General features: G+C 44.1%; 1 protein-coding gene and 1 pseudogene across 1 annotated transcript in view; both read left to right on the forward strand.

Moving 5' to 3' along the window:
* PPFIA2 (PTPRF interacting protein alpha 2) overlaps positions 1-18,304 on the forward strand; it is a 270,632-nt gene that overhangs the window by 72,896 nt on the left and 179,432 nt on the right. The gene's annotated exons all lie outside the window — the stretch shown is intronic.
* Positions 14,306-14,422, forward strand: LOC136657892 (5S ribosomal RNA; annotated as a pseudogene).

Genomic DNA, 18,304 nt, shown 5'->3' on the forward strand with positions numbered 1-18,304 from the left:
AGGAGCCCCTTTTTGTTAATTTGTAATAATTAAAGGATCTTAATAAGTTCTGTGTTTCTTATTCCTTTTTGTCCGGGTCTCATTGAGGTATCTGGGAACTACTGCTCTCTTCCTTATAGGGAGTAAAAGAGAGAGAACCCATTAAATAAATTACGTTACAAGGAAGAGGGATTTAACCCTCTAGTGATCCCGGTTCTTGGGCTGGTGGCAACAGGGTAGTTAACTAAGGAGGCCTGACCCCCAGGACCCTGGCAGGATAGTTGCGGTGTCTGAACTGGACCTTTGTTTTTATGAGTTTTAAAATACACGTTACACTGTACCTCCTTAAACCTTTTCCAAACTTCTAAGACTCTTTTTTGACAACATATATACATTTATGGGGGATGGAAGAAAAATGTGCTCCTCCTCTGTGCTCCCTTCCGCTTTACATGTCAATGTACTGGCTTATCACCCTCCTTATGTGTAAAGATTATTAGTCCTGTGCTCTCTTTGATATTTGAAGGATTTTTGTTTGTTTTCAGGCTTTTTCATTTCACTGGGTCTCTGCAGTCTAGCAAGGAATATACGTAGCCCAAAGGCAGGAATAACCTTGTTCTTGGAAGAGAAGGTCTTGTGGTCAATTTTCTGTTAAATGTTTCAAAATATATTCACTTGTGTAGTGTGAGGCTTTGTTATCCTGAGTAAAATGTATTTTTTTTTTTTATTTGATCAGCCTTTTTCTTTTTGTTCAAGAGCACGCAAGGTTTTGGGTTGCTTTTTAACAGAAGGATCTATTCAGTGTCCTCATTTTATGCAAAGCTAACACACCCAGGAAAGTGAGAGTCCTTTTCATGATATGCTAACTTTAAATACTGGGCAGCCCAATCCTAACCTGCTAACCCCGCATCCAAGACAGAGTTGGGGCTGAAAGCGGCTCAGCCCTGGGCAAGGGGAATCGCTTCCCCTTATCTTGGGTAATGCCGCAGCAGCCCCAGTGGGGCTACTCAGATCTGCGGCACCTCAAGAGGTGGCACAGATCCAAGCTGCCCAGGAATGGGAACAGGATAAGTGCTAGCATAAGTGCCAGATCCTGGCTCCGTGCCCATCACCTACTGCTCACCCACAGGCCCGCTCTGCCCCAGAACACCTCATCCCTGTTCCCCATGGTCCCCCGGTCCCCTACACTGGCTGAATTCAGCCAGCACAGGCTTACCTTTTGTTATGGTCCAATGGGGCTTGAGCTGGCTTCCCTCCATTTCTGGTGGCACAAAAGTACCGCCAGGAATAGTGCTTTCAGACTTTACAGCACTTTCACAACACTGGTGGCCCAGCACAAGGAACTTGCACCAACCCATCTCCTCCCCAGGGCTGTGCCCTAAGATGACTTGAGCATCTTCTTCAGCAGAGGAAAGACGGGATATAAATAAATCCTGGCATCCAGAACATGTGGGCAGTGCCATGCCAATTATATGCTCACCTGGGAAGAACCTGCACGATCGGCCTACTCATCAGGGTTATCATCTTCCAGAAATTACTGTTGTTGCTATGGGATGTAACATGTGATGTGTTGCTATGTGATGCGATACAAGGACATCTGCAAGAGGGATCTAAAGGCCTTGGGAGTGGACCTCAACAGGTGGGAAACCCTGGCCTCTGAGTGGCCCACTTGGAGGCAGGCTGTGCAGCATGGCCTTTCCCAGTTTGAAGAGACACTTGGCCAACAGACTGAGGCAAAGAGGCAAAGAAGGAAGGCCCATAGCCAGGGAGACAGATCAGGGACAGACTGCACTTGCTCCCAGTGTGGAAGGGATTGTCACTCCCGAATCGGCCTTTTCAGCCACACTAGACGCTGTGCCAGAACCACCTTTCAGAGCGCGATACCATAGTCTTTCGAGACTGAAGGTTGCCAACATATATGTGATGTAGCCATGATGATGGGGGCTCCTGAGTTGCTCTGGCTCGCAAATGAAGAGATCCAAAGCTGGGCATGGATTTAAACCCTGTTCTCCTGTTCAAATGTTCCAGCCATCAGACCAACCTGGCTATGAGTTCTGTTTCTTCTGAAGCCATTTTGGCTCTACTAGTTTCTTTAGAAGAAATGTAATGAGTTGTGGAGATTAATATTGGAGGTGCAGAGTTTATGGATTAGGATTGTATGGAAGTCATGGAATCCCGCTGGGTTTCTCCTCCTTTCTACTATATGCTTTGTAACAGAATGTTGACAGCTGTGAAAGCTGGCGTGGAAATTTACACGCGAATGCATCTGTGTCCATGTGGGAATACGTTAACTGCTATGGATTTTACTAAAATTGTTCAAAATCGGATCCAAGAGGATATGAGGCCTTTTAGCATCCTCTGCTTCCTTTAATTGGGAAATTTCATATTTTTTTTTACTGCTGCCTGATCCTTCCTGCTATTAAAATAGTTTTCTGAAATGGGTGTAAAATGTTTGATGAAGACCCCAAAGAAATGTTCCTACCAGATGCCTCTTCAATGTCTCTTGAAGCACCACTTTCAATTAAGGGCAGATGAAACCATACATTCTTGCTATCTAGATGGTGCCAAGAAATTTGACTATGATTTTAAACAACTTCCAGCAGAAACATACGGAGGTACAATCATGTGTGTGTGTGCTCATGACAGATAGGCAAGAACAGGGAGTGCAATGAATGTTTGCTGCCTATTCAACATAAGTGCTTATTTGGGTAGGTTTTTTCTTCTTCTTTTGAAGCAGGGATTGTGAATTCAGGGATCAAAACAATGCATTATTCTTGTACCTAGTTTATTCTTCCTTTGTTGTACTTTGATACTACAGAACAGTAAACCTAAGGGTGGCAAATGTGCAACAGAAGTCATCCTGAACCCATTGCATTCAGGTTTTATTTTATTTAACAGAAGAGAGAGCATTTCAAGAGGTGAGGTTTAGCCTGGGGGAGCTGGCTCTGTTTTTATAGACAGCCCTGCATATCTCCCCCCTGAGATCATAATCTTTATTAGACACAAACAATAATTCTTAATGTGAGACAAAATGAATTATGCCACCAGTGGGCTGAGCAAATGTACGTATCCTGATCTGAAAGCAAATTACAGGGCTGTGAACAGGAACCAATCTCTTCCTTTTTTTCTTTTTCTTTTTTTTGGTCGGCCCCCTCTCTGAGCAGTCTGCATGAGATGATTCAGGTTAGTCAGAAGAGGTCCCCTGTCTTACACTGTGCACTGTGCTTGAAATGAAGCTGTGTGTTAACGGTTAACTGGGATGCTTAGCATAATCACTGTGTGAGTCTGTAGAGGAGGGAGGTGATTATCACTAAGAACAGATGGGCAGGGTCTGTAGAATTGCCAGATCCTGCACCAGCTATATTTCACTGTAGGTTGTTTTAGCTTTCCTTTTTGTGCGTGAGACAAAGTCCTGGTTTTATTCCTCTTGCACATTTTGAGGGTGTGTTGTTTTTTGTGTTTTTTTTGGTTTTTTTGTTTGTTTTTTTTTGCTTTCTGGAGAAGTTGCTGAACTAAATGTGGTTGGCTGACGACTTTCTGGCTTAGTTCACCGACGCAGGCATGGGGAATTCATATGCCGCGGTGCTTCTCTCTGCATGGATGGGGCAGCAGATGTCATTTGATACAGTAGCCTCCCTGAAAATGTATAGAAGGATTTGTCCATAAGCAGTGCAGTCCACTCTGCCTCTTTCTGTAGCTCCTTCTGGATGGTATTGTGTCTGTGAGCAGAAATGATTTTCTCTGATATGAGCACGGTGTCTGGGTCCCCCAAGGTGCATCCTCCAAATGGAACTCGCTTTTATACTTTTCAGGTAAGGCAGCTCTAATTACTGAAGTTATTAAGAAGTTAATTGCTGTTGAAAGTTGGGGAAAAGTGGAAGGAAATGGACGTTGAGGTTTTTCAAAGATCAGACCTTAAATATTTGGAGAGTAGCACAATGATGGCATCTGTAAAGAGAATATGATCTGTAACATGGGATGAAACTAAATAGTACTATTCAGGATACATGACAGATCATCCGGTTTTTGTCGTTTCTTAGGAAGGAGGACAACAAGAGCCTTTCTGTAATGGTTACACTATGCTAATAATGTAAAATATCCAAAAATGAGTAGTGAAAGTTTGTGTGCTGTATTGAAAGCAGAGTAGATTTTTAAAGCCCATTGTGTTGATGTCTGGCTTTTTTTTGGGGGGGGGAGTAATTTTGGATGCCAGGGGCATGCATGCAAAGGCACCCATGTACTAAATTCAGTGTTGCATGCTCAGGCTTCTGGCTGGCTTAGAATCCAAGTTCAGCTAAAATGAATGGAATGCACGATGAGGAAAGGTAAGACATTATTACTTCTTTTTGGGTACGTGTGAGATGTAAAGTGGATGTTCTCTTAGCTGCCTTCCCTGACCCTGTGAATAAACGGAGTCCTTCATACCGATGGTTTGAGAGAAATATGTAATTTCCTGCCAGGGTTTTCCCTGTCCAATCCCCACCCCGCTCCCCCGTAATCCAGGAGGAAAGGGGAACAAATAAGCACAGCAAATGAACTCTGGCAGATCCCCTGCCCAGCAATTTGCACAGGTCGTTACTGAAAACGACAATGCCTCTTCCGTGCCAACATCTTTAACATGCTCAGGGTTTAAAGAGAGCTGCCTGTTCTTCATTTTGAGTCTATTGTTGTTTTGGCAGTTGCAGGATAATAATCTGCAGTGGGTCTTTTAATGATATGATTTATCCGTGTTCTAATTCCTCGAATGGAGGGAAATAAGGCAAGTGATGGTTATGCTACAATCTATAGCAGGTGCTGCAGTCAGTTGCCCCCATCAACTCTGGAAGTATTTGGATATACTTGTCCGTTGTTTAGGTCATGTTCCTTTATTGTGGTGCTATTTTTAATCCTGCCATCCTTTCCTTCTCCACTCTGATGTCTACTGATCGCTGAGGGCTGTGCTGAAACAGTGTGTTATCTTTCTCACAGTGATGTTCTGCAGATCTTGGCAGTGATTCAGAAACATGAGTGTTCCAGGGCTGGCCATTTTACAGATTGGTTCCTTCCTTCTCTTCTCCCTCCCCCCCCCCAGTTTTCCATCCAAACTCTCTCCTTCCACTCTAATATGATTCTCAGTTAGTGATGCCTTCTCCCCCCCCCCAAAAAAACTTGTTCTTAACTTCCGTTATGGGGCAAAATTAATAAGGGCCAGTGTCACAAAGGAAGTCACAACAATCCTTTGGCCAGCTTGGCATGTCTAATTACCAGTGAATAAGTGAGCTCTGGCGTACCTGGGGGGGAGAGGGGTAAATATCCAGGGCACCACATCTGTGGGGTTGGCACTGCTTCCTTCCCCTCACACTACTGTCCTCCTCACCCCTTCTGGAGGCCTTCGGAAGGCCAAAGAAGGCCACACTCAGCCTCTGTGGCTCTCCAAAAGCCTTTTGAGGCCTTCAGAAGGCCTTTAAAATGTACTTCTCATTTCCGGGCGAAAACCAGAAGTGACGTTTAAGGCCTTTAGAGCCCTGAGAAGGCACCTGGTGAATGGGCATTCAACTTGGGTTAGGTGGCATTCTGTGGTCCTGTTCCCAGGTGGCATGGGGACCAGGATTGCCCTTGTAAGTGAGCATAACTAAGCACTGAATTGTGGCCAAAGTACATGTGGTGCTGTGTGCACAAGTATCTAGACATGAACATAGGAGTCTGCCTTATCCCGCATCGGATCAGTGGTCTGTCGAACTTGGTATTGTTGATATAGACGAGCAGTGGCTCTCCAGGGTTTCATACTGATGGTCTTTCCTAGCCTCACCTGGAGATTCCAGGGTTGAACCTGAAACCTTCTGCATACAAGCCATGTGCTCTTCAATTAAGCTATGACCCTTCCCCTTCTGTGGATGCATAAGGGTTCTCTATGCCTCCTTCAGACTTTTGACTGACTCATAGGACAGGATGCAGGAAGCCCTAGAGATTTGGAGTTTCAGAAGCACATTGGACTTCTCCCGGGCAGTGCCCACATCCAAGTTTGGGAATTCAGTATATTTCCTTATGCTGTGTTACAAATGCACAACTAATTCCATCATTGTAATGCCATTATAGTGTATTAGTTCCTTCATGATTAACTTGCAGAAAAGAGATTCCAAAATGATTAGTGGCCTGGAGCATCTTCCTTACAAGGAAAAATGACAGTAATTGGGGCTCTTTCATTTAGAAAAGGAGGAAAAGAAGGATGTGACATAGGTTCAGTAAAATGATGCACGGTGTAGAGTCGGTAGAGAGAAGTTTTTATCCCTCTCCCAAAACACTCAGGTCCAGAATTAGCCTAGGAATTTGGTGTGAGATTTATGACAGACAAAATGAAGTATTTGTGTAATTTAGCATATGGAATTCCCAGCCACAGGAGCTGGCCACTAGTTTAGATTCCTCTAGGAAGATTAAACAGGTTAATAGAGGAAAAGGTTCATGGATGGCTCTGTGCTTCTTCCAGGTTCAGAATGGCTGAATATCATTTGCTGGGGAACAGTGAAGGAGGTCTATTTGTCTACATACCCCACTTCTTCTGGACTCCCTAGAGCAGTGGTTCTCAAACTTTTTAGCACCGGGACCCACATTTTAGAATGACAATCTGTTGGTACCCACCGGAAATTATGTCATAAACCTGGAAGCGATTCTTGGCTGGAAGTGACATCATCAATTTGGGCTTTAAACCTAATCCATGATCAGCCTAAGGTCTGTTACGTAGTCTGTTTGTGCCCATTCCAGCTCGGAAGTCAAAGAGAACACAGACCTGGATCATTTCCCAGCCACATAGCCCACCCACTCCCTTTCCAGCATCCCACCTACTCAGTGCAATGCGCTATGCCTCTCTCCCCCTCTGGGAATCTGCCCTGCCCAGCAGCTCTGTACCCCGTATTTTTAGCTCTGTATTTTAAATGGTGGCTGCACTAGGTGCTATGGGAATCCTATACAACACCTTCTAATCCACATCTGCTTAAACATACGGGCAACTGGAAAACGTATGACTAGTTCTGCTGGGAACGTGCTGTGCTTAAAATTAATCCAAGCACAATATTTAGTAGTGGTACTATAAAAATAACCCTAAATAGATTTGCATATTCAGTATTCCCAGCCAGCAAAGGAAGCCAGTGTACTAAAAGAAGCTTTCGGCATTTTGCAAAGTTTATGTATGTGCGTGGAACAAAAAATATAATACCGTTGAACACATGAGGTATGTGAGTCATGTTTTCCTTATATAAATTTAGCTACCGTCGCTCATCCATTAGGCAGAGTCAAAGGTATTGTGAAATTCTTTATCAAATCTGTTCTTTGGGAAGATATTCTTTCCCACTTTGTATTATTTTAATCCTACAAGATGCATATGCATTTTAGCTAAGTGCTGCATTGGACCATCCTTAAATGTATCTTCAGTTATGTTTATCCTTTATGTCAGTTATTTGCTTATATTCGTTTGAGTTTAGTTAAGAAAGAAGACTTCGGGTAGTAATGAATCTGCCCCTCGATGTGCCCCTCGAAATGCCCCCCCACACACACCATGCCCGCCACACTTGCCCAGTGCAACGGAGCCTTGCATGGCATAGGACACCACTCAGAAAGTGTTCTGAGACTTCCCCATGGTCTTCAACCTTGCTTCCAGGAAACCAGAAGGACTACCTACCAATCCGCAACACTGCGCAGGCACGGCACTCAGGGCATCTGCCCCCCTCCAGGTCCACCACTGACTTTGGGTCAGTATTTCCAAAACATACAGGCTGCAATCCTATTCACACTTACCTGGGAGTAAGTTCTATTTACTATAATGGGACTTACTCCTGAGTAGACATGCCTAGGATTGGGCTCTCAGTGGTTACTGTCCCTGTACAGGCATGACAATTCTGTCATATGTAATCAGAAGGTCTTCTTTTAGCATAATTTATTTATTTTTCCCCAGCTGGCTATATTAATGTGGATGTTTTCCTGCAGATTAGTTCCAGTGTTTATGAAATGACATTTTCATTTGCAGCATGGATGAAAGTGAATTAAAATGTCCCAATATGTTGTTTTATTATATGCACCTTTGTAGACTGTTTCTCAAGCTCTGTAAATGCTCTGGAAACTATTACTGTGGTATTTAAAGATCACACTTAGACATCTGTGTGCTATCTATAAACCAACATACCTGTATATAGCTTCCCTTTTACTTGAGATGATTGCTGGGAACTTCGGATCTTGCGTTCTCGAAAGCCTAAACTACTTGTTATGATCAAAACAGCACCTTGAGCAATGTTCCCTTGGGGTCTACTTCAAAGTAATTAAAGCAAAATCTCAGAGAAGAGACACACAGGAAAACAGAGATGCATTGTGCCACTCAGGACTGATTGAGCTTTGTACCAGGCTGAATAGAGAAAAAAGATTATAGTATTTGCATTTTTTAAAAAGGAATATTGTGTACCTCAGATTCTTCAGATTGATAGTTGGCTGCTTGAGGAGTGTGACATTTTTCACTTGTTCATAAAGTGATAGAAAGGCATGTTTCCTAATAACGGTGGTAAAGAAGAAAACCTGCAGTGCAGAGGGTGATTGTTTTGATAAGTTATATGTGAACAGGATGGTCCATATGTTTGTATATTGTAAGTACAGTCCTCGGTATCCATGGGTTTGGTACCCACAGATTTGAATATTCACAGGTTCCGAACCTGCCAGGTTGGCCACCTGTAGCCCTCCGAACCCAACTGGAGGGGCTTCTGAGGGTCGGGGAGGTCACATACAGAGACTTGTAAATGGAGGCTTGTAAGGTCTTCGGAGGGCTGAAAAGCACAACTTTCGGTTTTCGGTCAAAAACCAAAAGTTGTGCTTTTGGGCCCTCTGAAGGCTTTCCAGAACTGTGCTCCGGCTTGGGGACCCCAAAATCCATGGATTTGAACATTCGTGGATTTTGGTATCCGCAGGGGGATTCCAGGAATGTGTAATTTCAAGAGTTCAGTTTGACTCTGGGATTTTTCGTTGGAGACTTCACATAGTCCATCCTCTGCATCTGTGGGGATTCCATTCCCGGAACCTCCATAGATGTCAAAAACAGTGGATAATCAAATCCGCAAAAAAAAAAAAAAGTGTCCCTTTTAAATCGCAGTTTAAAACTAGGATTCTTACCTTTACAGAATGGCAGGCAGTCAGTCTCCAGAGATTAGAATAGTTATTTTCGGTCGCGCTGAGGCAAGAAACCCCCTCCCTTGGCCCTGGAGTGCTGAATAATGCAACACAGAAGTGATTAAACTGTTTCTTGTTGCATTCTGGGGCAACCACACACACACACACACACACACACACACATACAGTAAAGATTATCAGAAGAAGCAAATGGGAAAGAATTGGACCCCTCCTTCTAACTTCTTTTATAGGGTATCTGCCAGGTGTTTACCTACAGGCACACTTCATGGTTGCTTTGATGTCTGTGTGCTCAGGTGTCTTCATCCCAGTACAAAATGTCAGGTGAGACTCAATCCCCGAATCCACAAACAGAGCACAAGTAGAGGTGAATAGTAGCAACTGTGGATCCACTTGGAATGTGTTTGACTTGGACTTTTGAGGGCTTCTACTTTGGGGCAGTACCCTCTGTTTTTAGGGGCTTCGTGCCTCCTTAACAACTACCAACAAGTAAACTGTTTCTTGTGAAGTAATTTCTGGTTTCCTCCAACCAAGACTAACATTATTAAAGCTACCATTCATTTCCATTGCTAGAGCATCAAGAGGAGGAGGGGAGGTTTGCATTCCTCTTGCTTTTCCGTCACCAGCTGTTGTGACTGACTAGAGTATGAAAAATTCTTAATGAAATAAAATGACGGCTGAGACATTGTTCTGCAATTTACTCTAATGTATTAAAAATAGGGTAAGTATAGATCCGGTAATTAAATTGTGATCATTCGCTATAGAACAAATGTCACAGTTGTCAAGTGGAAGATGTGCCAATTTGAGGAAATTGCTTTTCAGTGTGGTTGGGATTTTGCTTTTTAAAACGAGCATATCCAGTGGTTAATTCTTGGAGAGTTTTAACTTCTAAGTGATGACATTGAAATGTCTGCAGGGTTATGGGAGATGCAGGCAATAAAGATCTATTTTCACTTAAATGATATGAAAGTTGAGGTTTTGTGGTACTGAAATATACAGATACTTTTTCTGTACTCAGTGTGTGAACTGTGAGTTAGCTCATTAATCTCTCATTATAGGAAACTGTTCTTCCAGTAGGTTATCACATATGAAAAGGTTATCTATTTTCAGACTTGTCTAGCTCATAGGTATTAGAAGGAAATCGTGAGAGTTTTAAGGAAGGAAATTCGTCTTGCTGTTAAATAATGAATCGCAGTAAATGTTTCATTCGCATTTTTAGAACCTTTTCATTTTCAGTGTACTTTTCAAAGTTTTTTAGATACAACAGATAATAACATCAATAGCGCTGGTAGACTAAACAGTCAGTCACAAGAATTGTTGTTGACATTTAACATTGTGGAAGAGACTTGTGTAAGACACGAGGCGTCGGTAGTCAAATAATACGGAACAGTGGTCTTCAACCTTATTTGTGCCACAACCCGAATGAATAAATAAATGAAGTAGAATATTGGGGACCTGATGCTGAACTCACTCCCTTCCCAGCACCCAGTCTGTCCACCTCTGTCGCCGTCCAACCCCCCTCTTGCACAGGCTTTGAAAGGTTGTTGTGACCCACCCCCGCCCCCCAGTGAAGCTTTGCAACCCCATTGGGGTCATGACCCCAGCGGCTGAAGAACACTCAGTTGTAGAACACTCGTGGCCAAAGAGAACTAATGTGGCTTTAGTGGCATATTCTTGTGGACTGCTTTTTAGGCTTATACTTTGAAAACTCGGAGTGATTTGGTGAGTCATACCTGCAAAAATGTGGAGGAATTTTGTCTGAGTGATATACATCTTATGAGCTCCAGACTGGACCAGGGCACGGTTCTACTGAATTAGGAGCATGGCACTTCAAGAGTGTGGCCAGGAGTAAATCCTTTACCAAGATTGCAATTCGGTGCACACTTCTGTGTCTTGGAGTAAGCCCTACTGCATATATTGGGACTAACTTTGGAGTAAACGTGTATGTGATCATACTATTGGCGCTTCACTTACCTCCACTCTTCCACCTACTTGGAATCTTAAATTTATACTCAGTGTCCTAGTTAACGGCCCCCGCACTTGGCCATTGGCGCTGTCGTGCTCAGCAGTGACACACATGCTGATCCAGCTACAGCTTAAGTTGCACCTGAAAAATGAATGTATCATGTAGTACTCTTGGCATATGGGCCACTGTTGTCCTATCTTTTTTTTTTTTTTTAAAGGACACTGAGATCTGGTTGCCAGAGTGCAACAATTCAAAGTGATATTGAATGGATTTACCATACAGTCAGCATATCAAACGACTTTACTTTGTAACTTTCTGGCAATGCAGAATTGCCCATTTCACAGAACAGAGTCAAAAAGAGTGTTTGCCTTGGTATTCCAAGGAATCCTGGCAGGGGAAAATAACCAGGAACCCTGGTTAGAGGGGAAACCCTTCCTGACCCGGATGACCCCAATTGATTCACCTGAATCAAGGCGGTACCCTTGATAAATGTATTAAATCCTATGTACGTCTACTCGGAAGTAAGCCCCACTGAATTCACTGGCGTTTACTCCCAGATAAATGGGTATAGGATTCCATTCTTTGTCACTTAATGTAGCAAGCAGTTTAGCATAATCAGTAAAATCATTAAGAACAATGTAAGAGCATAAGAAGAACCCTGCTAGATCAGGTCAAAGGCCCATCTATTCCAACTTCCTGGATTTCACAGTGGTCCACCAGATGCCTCAGGGAGCACACAAAACAATGAGTGCCCTCTCTTGCATCTGTCATTCCGAGGTAGGCTACCTCTCATCATGGCTTATAGACTGGGTTGGACTTTTCCTTAATTCCATCTTCCACAGTATATTTGTCAATGTCCAAATGTAACAAACTGTTTGGTTTGAACAGTGGAAGGAACACGTGAGTGCAGATTGATAAGTATTGTATTTCGGTACAAAGGTGAACTCAGGTACAGCTTCATGTGTGAACAGCCTGCTTGCTGTCAAGGTTGTCTAATCCATTGGAACGCCACTGTGGATGAAATCAATGTTTACTGCTTTCTGGTTTGGATTAAGACCCCAGGAATGTGGTGGTCTCTGTTGTAGCTACTACCATTAGTTTTCAGCATTATGAGTAGTGTACTGTGTGGAAGATCCTTAGAAGGGCTTTAAGAACAATCTGTGAAAGGTCACACTGCTGAATTTTACTGTTTTAGGATTTGCCACTGAAGCTAGTGGTTTAAAGACAAAGAGTTAAGATGTTTGACAGTTGTCTATCATGCCTTGACAAGCTAAGAAAAAACTGAATAGAAAAATGTTTGACTCCAATCTAAAGACAGGCTTTGCTCCCCCCCCCCACTGCCAAGCCACCTTTTATCATATCAACAGAAAGAAATCATATCAACAAAATGCATATTATGTCTCTGATGTAAAAATATTCTGTTGTAAAAAAATATGGTGAGCTTTAGTTATGAAGCTACAACATGTTCCTTGTAAAAAATCCTTACTGTTTTAGTTATAGCCATTAGGGTGGGAGGCTAATTTGTTTCTGAAGTGTTATATGACTGATGTTAGACCCGAATATAGGTGCCTTGGATCTGTTTCTGTGTCAGCACGGGATTAATCCACATATGCTAATGGCTTTGGAGCTTCTGCATTATATTTGAACCGTAAATCAGATATGTGCTTTGTGGGAGACCCAGGGTCAAGCAGGGGTTTCTATTAACCTCCGACTCTTGTACCCACAGCTGGATAGATAAAAAGTGTAGCTGATGCTGGAAGGAGTCTCTCTCTCTCTCTCTCTCTCTCTCTCTCTCTCTCTCTCTGACACACACTCAGAGTTTCCAACAAGTGCATTTAATACCCTAGAATTGAAATGATCAGCCTAGTTAAAGACATTTTGTTCAGGTGGTACTGTGTGAGATGTCTGTCTTTTTAAGTGCTACAGTGTTTTTATATACAGTATATACAATATTTCCTCCCCGGGATCTTAAGTTTGGCTGCAAATAGAAGAGGAGCTGATATTAGGTTTCAGTGGCAGCAGTAAAAACATGAATAATTAGATTCTTAAAAGTCTCCAACTCATCCAAGGTGACTTTTTTGTTTGGTATCTAATTGCACAGATGTGAAAGGAAGAACAGGGTACGGCAAATAAATGTATTCTCTGCGGGAAAGATCAAGGTGAGATCCATAACAGTAGAAACAGCCCTCTCAGCTTTTCCACTGCCCATTTTAAACCATCTTGCATACAAACTCCTTTCCACAGTGATCCAGTTCCTATGGTATAGATCAGTGATTCCCAAATGTTTTTAGCACTGGGATCCACTTTTCAAAATGACACTTTGTTGGGACCCACCTAGCTTTAAGAGACTAAAAAAAAAAAAGTTTCACTTTACCAGTCACACAAGCCACTATTTTTATCCTTTTTATATGGATTTCATATAACAGATTTCAAGGCAGAAGATACCCTGGCCTAAGCTATCCTTCCACAGTGCAGTAAGAGTGCTTCAGTGAACTGACCCAATTGTCTCTGATGTACACTGTTAAGTAAGTAGACCTGGTTAGGATTGTGTCCTGTAGCCACAATCCTAACCAATTTTCCAGCACTGACATAAGGGCAATGCAACTCCGAGGTAAGGGAACAAACATTCCCTTACTTTGAGGAGGCCTCCGTAAGCGCCACCCAATTGCAGGATGGAGCACACGTCCCATTGATACGGCCATGCGAGTCTATGGGAAGTTGCCAGCTTCTTTGAACTGGGTATTCTGTTGGCCAGACTGTGTACTTTTCTAACACATTTTTGAAAACGATTTGGATAGAGACGTATATTAACTGGAGAACAAGTCAAAATTCAGTTATAGTCTGTGCTAGGCAAACAGTTATCAAAATGAAAAAAGTAGTCATTGGGAGCTGTGGACGCAAGCAATGCTTTCAGCCTCTGGCAGAACAGATGGAGTTGTGCATGCTTGTCAGTTTCGTAAACAAACACAAATACATATATTTGCTTCTGATTTGCCTTTCTCCTCTCATTATGGAGCACAAAAGCAAAGCCCTCGGTTGCATCACCCCACAAAATATAGCTTCTTTCGTTGGGGGGGAAAAGGTACAACTCTTACATCTGCTCAAGTGAACCATCCTTCCTGGTTAGATTGTTTGTCTACTTAACCCAGTGCGTTTTCCGGTATCAAAGAAAAACTGATCAAGTGTGACAAAGTTTAACCCAGGAGGCAATTCACACAACCAAGGCTCTTCAACTGTTACCCTGCACATGCCCAATCTCATCTGATCTTGGAAGCTAAGCAGGGTCAGGCCTGGTTAGTACTTGGATGGGAGACCGCCTGGGAATACTGGGTGCTGTAGGCTTATACCATAGTCTTTCGAGACTGAAGGCTGCCAACCAAGGCTCTTCAGAGACCCTTGCCCTTGGTGCAGGACAAACGACAAGCCACATTGAAAAGCGTAGACTTGGGTGTCTGGTGGTGCAATCAAACAGTTGCTTCATTTTGCACTCAAACATAGCTAACATTTCTTCCACAAGAACATATGAAGAACCCTGCTGGATCAGGCTAAAAGCCCATCTAATCCAGCTTCCTGTATCTCACGGTAGCCCACCAGATGCCTCAGGGAGTGCACAAAACAAGAGACCTGCATCCTGGTGCCCTTCCTTGCATCTGGTATTCTGAGGTGGCCCACTTCTAAAACCAGAAGGTTGCACATACCCATCATGGCTTGTAACCTGTGATGAACATTTCCTCCAGAAATCTGTCCAGTTCCCTTTTAAAGGCATCTGGGCCAGATGCCATCACCACAAACTAATCCACAGACTAATCACAGACCAGTTCCACACTGGTCTACTGGTCCACACTGGTCTAACTCAATTTGAGTGGTTGGTCCCTGGTTCTGGTGTTGTGTGAAAAGGAGAAGAACATCCCTCTACCTATCCCCTACATAATTCCACCATACCTCAGACTGCTTCAGGGTGGGCTGAATCAGCCTGGATCAAAGAACTATGGCACTGTGGTTACGTTCATTCTCACAACCAAGGGCAAGTAGGTTTTAAGAGGATGGGATTTTCTTGAGGTTCCACTTTGTTTTAAAGCCACTGAGGATCAAAGTAGATACAGTACTATGACGGATGAGTAACATGACCTTGTGTTTTTGTTTTGGTATATAGAACATGGTGGGGGGGCTGAAACTGAGTGAAACTGTATGTTGGGAATATGGACCTTTAGAATTTTGACCCCGCCATGCTTCCAATACTGATCACAGCCCACCACACACTTTTTAAATTGTAAACCATCTTCTGTTGGCTTTCAATGGAAGTGTCTTCTAATTAACGTAGTGCACGGAGAGTGCGGTTGAGATTGGACCCATGGTGTGGGCAAAGTCCTGAAGCATCTCTACCTTCCCCTTGCAATTTTGTCCTATTTTAACCCTTCAGGATGCTCCATTTACCAAAAGCAAAAAGAAAACAAGTTATGCATTTCATGGAACATGGAGCTCAGGTGTTCCCAAACTGTTCAGTGGTGTTACCCACCTCATCCTCTGCAATCTGCTGCAATGCTCCTGATGGTGCTGGAGGCCTCTCACAGCCTGGTGACTCACTCTGCAACCTCAGAAACCTTTGTAAGTCATGCCCAGTTTTGGGAGGCAAACTGGAAGTAGCTTCCAAAACCCAGAAGTGGCTGACAGAAGCTTCTGAAGACCATTCTGTGGCCTAGAGAGTGGGTCACTGGGTCAGGCCTCCAGAGGCTCCGGTTACTAATGGGGTTTTATGGAATGGCTGCTATTTGGAGCCAAACCAGCACAAGGGCAGGCAGGAGGGCCCAGATAATGACCCACTATGCTTGGGCTCGCAACCCACCAGTGGGTTGCGACCCACACTTTGGGAAACGCTTGATCCTGAACGATGGGATTCCAGAAAGCCACAAAGATCCTTGAATGCAAATTGGGTTGTCACACTGGGCACACTTCTTGGGGAATGGGGACATTTCTTGCCTTCTCCTCTTCGCAGTAACTTCTGAAAAGCTCATGTTGGCAACCTTCAGTTTTGAAAGACTATGGTATTGCGCTCTGAAAGGTGGTTCTGGAACAGCGTCTAGTGTGGCTGAAAAGGCCGATTCGGGAGTGACAATCCCTTCCACACTGGGAGCAAGTGCAGTCTCTCCCTGGTCTGTCTCCCTGGCTATGGGCCTTCCTTCTTTGCCTCTTAGCCTCAGACTGAAGAGACACTTACTCATGGGAAAACCCCAGGAAAGGCATAGGATATGGCTTGAGTGGCTGCAGTGGGAGGAGAAGTCCCTGGAAGTTGGATGAAGGCAGCTTGTGCAAGCAGAACTCATGGGAAGGTGTGTCTGATACATGGGGGTTCCCTTCTATGCCAGCCCTCTTCATTACATCCCACACCCATTCCTGATGGTGAACTGGAGAGCTGGAATGCTAGCATCAACTCTTAAACTTTTTCTCTGCATCTTTTTGGTGAAACCAATTTGATTCAGGTATATCTACATGCTTAAAATACAAATATGAGATGGGATTGCAGGGGGAATAGGGGGAACCTTGTCCCTGCACTGACATGCTCCTCAAACCCTACCTTCCACTTTCCAGGTGGAGAGCATTTGTAGGCTGCCAGTAACACTCTCCATGGGGGAGAGCAGGGGGCTGGGCTGGGCTGGGCTTCAGGAGCCTATCAGCACCTGCTCTCTCTCCCTCCCCGTCTTATGGTCAGCATCTGTGCAAGACCAGAGGCTTTCCAATAATGCAGTAGCAATTTATAGAATTGTAAACTAAGAAGAATAAATCCACAGTTTCTTTTATTCACCTAAGTCAGATGGTTCTTGCCATCCATGATAGGAAAAGGAGTGTGAAGGAGATTATTCCCAGGGCTAAAGGACTGAGGATTATCTGTTCGGTGGGAGCAGGAAAACTCTTTGCATCCTGCTGTGCACAGATGTTGCCTAGAATGTAACTCTAAATATTACTCTTGTAGTCTATAGCACGAGATGACTGTGCCTCACACTTTGCAAAATATAAATAAGCACTCCATTCTGTGTGCCTCACACTTGTGGTGTCTGGTTTATCAGCGCAGGTTGAATCACTCTTTTGACTTGAGATATCAAACTGTGGCAAGTTCCCATTAGTGTTGGCTGGCCTGCTGCTGGTACTCATTCTCACTGCTCATAAGTTACTGTGTGTGTCTGAAGAATGTGTACAAAATAGTGCACTTGTATTGTATGTATTGGCAACCTTCAGTCTCGAAAGACTATGGTATCGCGCTCTGAATGGTGGTTCTGGCACAGCGCCTAGTGTGGCTGAAAAGGCCAATCCGGGAGTGACAATCCCTTCCACACCGGGAGCAAGTGCAGTCTGTCCCTGGTCTGTCTCCCTGACTATGGGCCTTCCTTCTTTGCCTCTTAGCCTCAGACTGTTGGCAAAGTGTCTCTTCAAACTGGGAAAGGCCATGCTGCACAGCCTGCCTCCAAGCGGGCCGCTCAGAGGCCAGGGTTTCCCACTTGTTGAGGTCCATCCCTAAGGCCTTCAGATCCCTCTTGCAGATGTCCTTGTATCGCAGCTGTGGTCTGCCTGTAGGGCGCTTTCCTTGCACGAGTTCTCCATAGAGGAGATCCTTTGGGATCCGGCCATCATCCATTCTCACGACATGACCAAGCCAACGCAGGCGTCTCTGTTTCAGCAGTGAATACATGCTAGGGATTCCAGCACGTTCCAGGACTGTGTTGTTTGGAACTTTGTCCTGCCAGGTGATGCCGAGGATGCGTCGGAGGCAGCGCATGTGGAAAGCGCTCAGTTTCCTCTCCTGTTGTGAGTGAAGAGTCCATGACTCGCTGCAGTACAGAAGTGTACTCAGGACGCAAGCTCTGTAGACCTGGATCTTGGTATGTTCCGTCAGCTTCTTGTTGGACCAGACTCTCTTTGTGAGTCTGGAAAACGTGGTAGCTGCTTTACCGATGCGCTTGTTTAGCTCGGTATCGAGAGAATGAGTGTCGGAGATCGTTGAGCCAAGGTACACAAAGTCATGGACAACCTCCAGTTCATGCTCAGAGATTGTAATGCAGGGAGGTGAGTCCACATCCTGAACCATGACCTGTGTTTTCTTCAGGCTGATTGTCAGTCCAAAATCTTGGCAGGCCTTGCTAAAACGATCCATGAGCTGCTGGAGATCTTTGGCAGAGTGGGCAGTGACAGCTGCATCGTCGGCAAAGAGGAAGTCACGCAGACATTTCAGCT

This window comes from Tiliqua scincoides, chromosome 7 (assembly GCF_035046505.1).
Source record: "Tiliqua scincoides isolate rTilSci1 chromosome 7, rTilSci1.hap2, whole genome shotgun sequence".
Lineage (NCBI taxonomy): Eukaryota > Metazoa > Chordata > Lepidosauria > Squamata > Scincidae > Tiliqua > Tiliqua scincoides.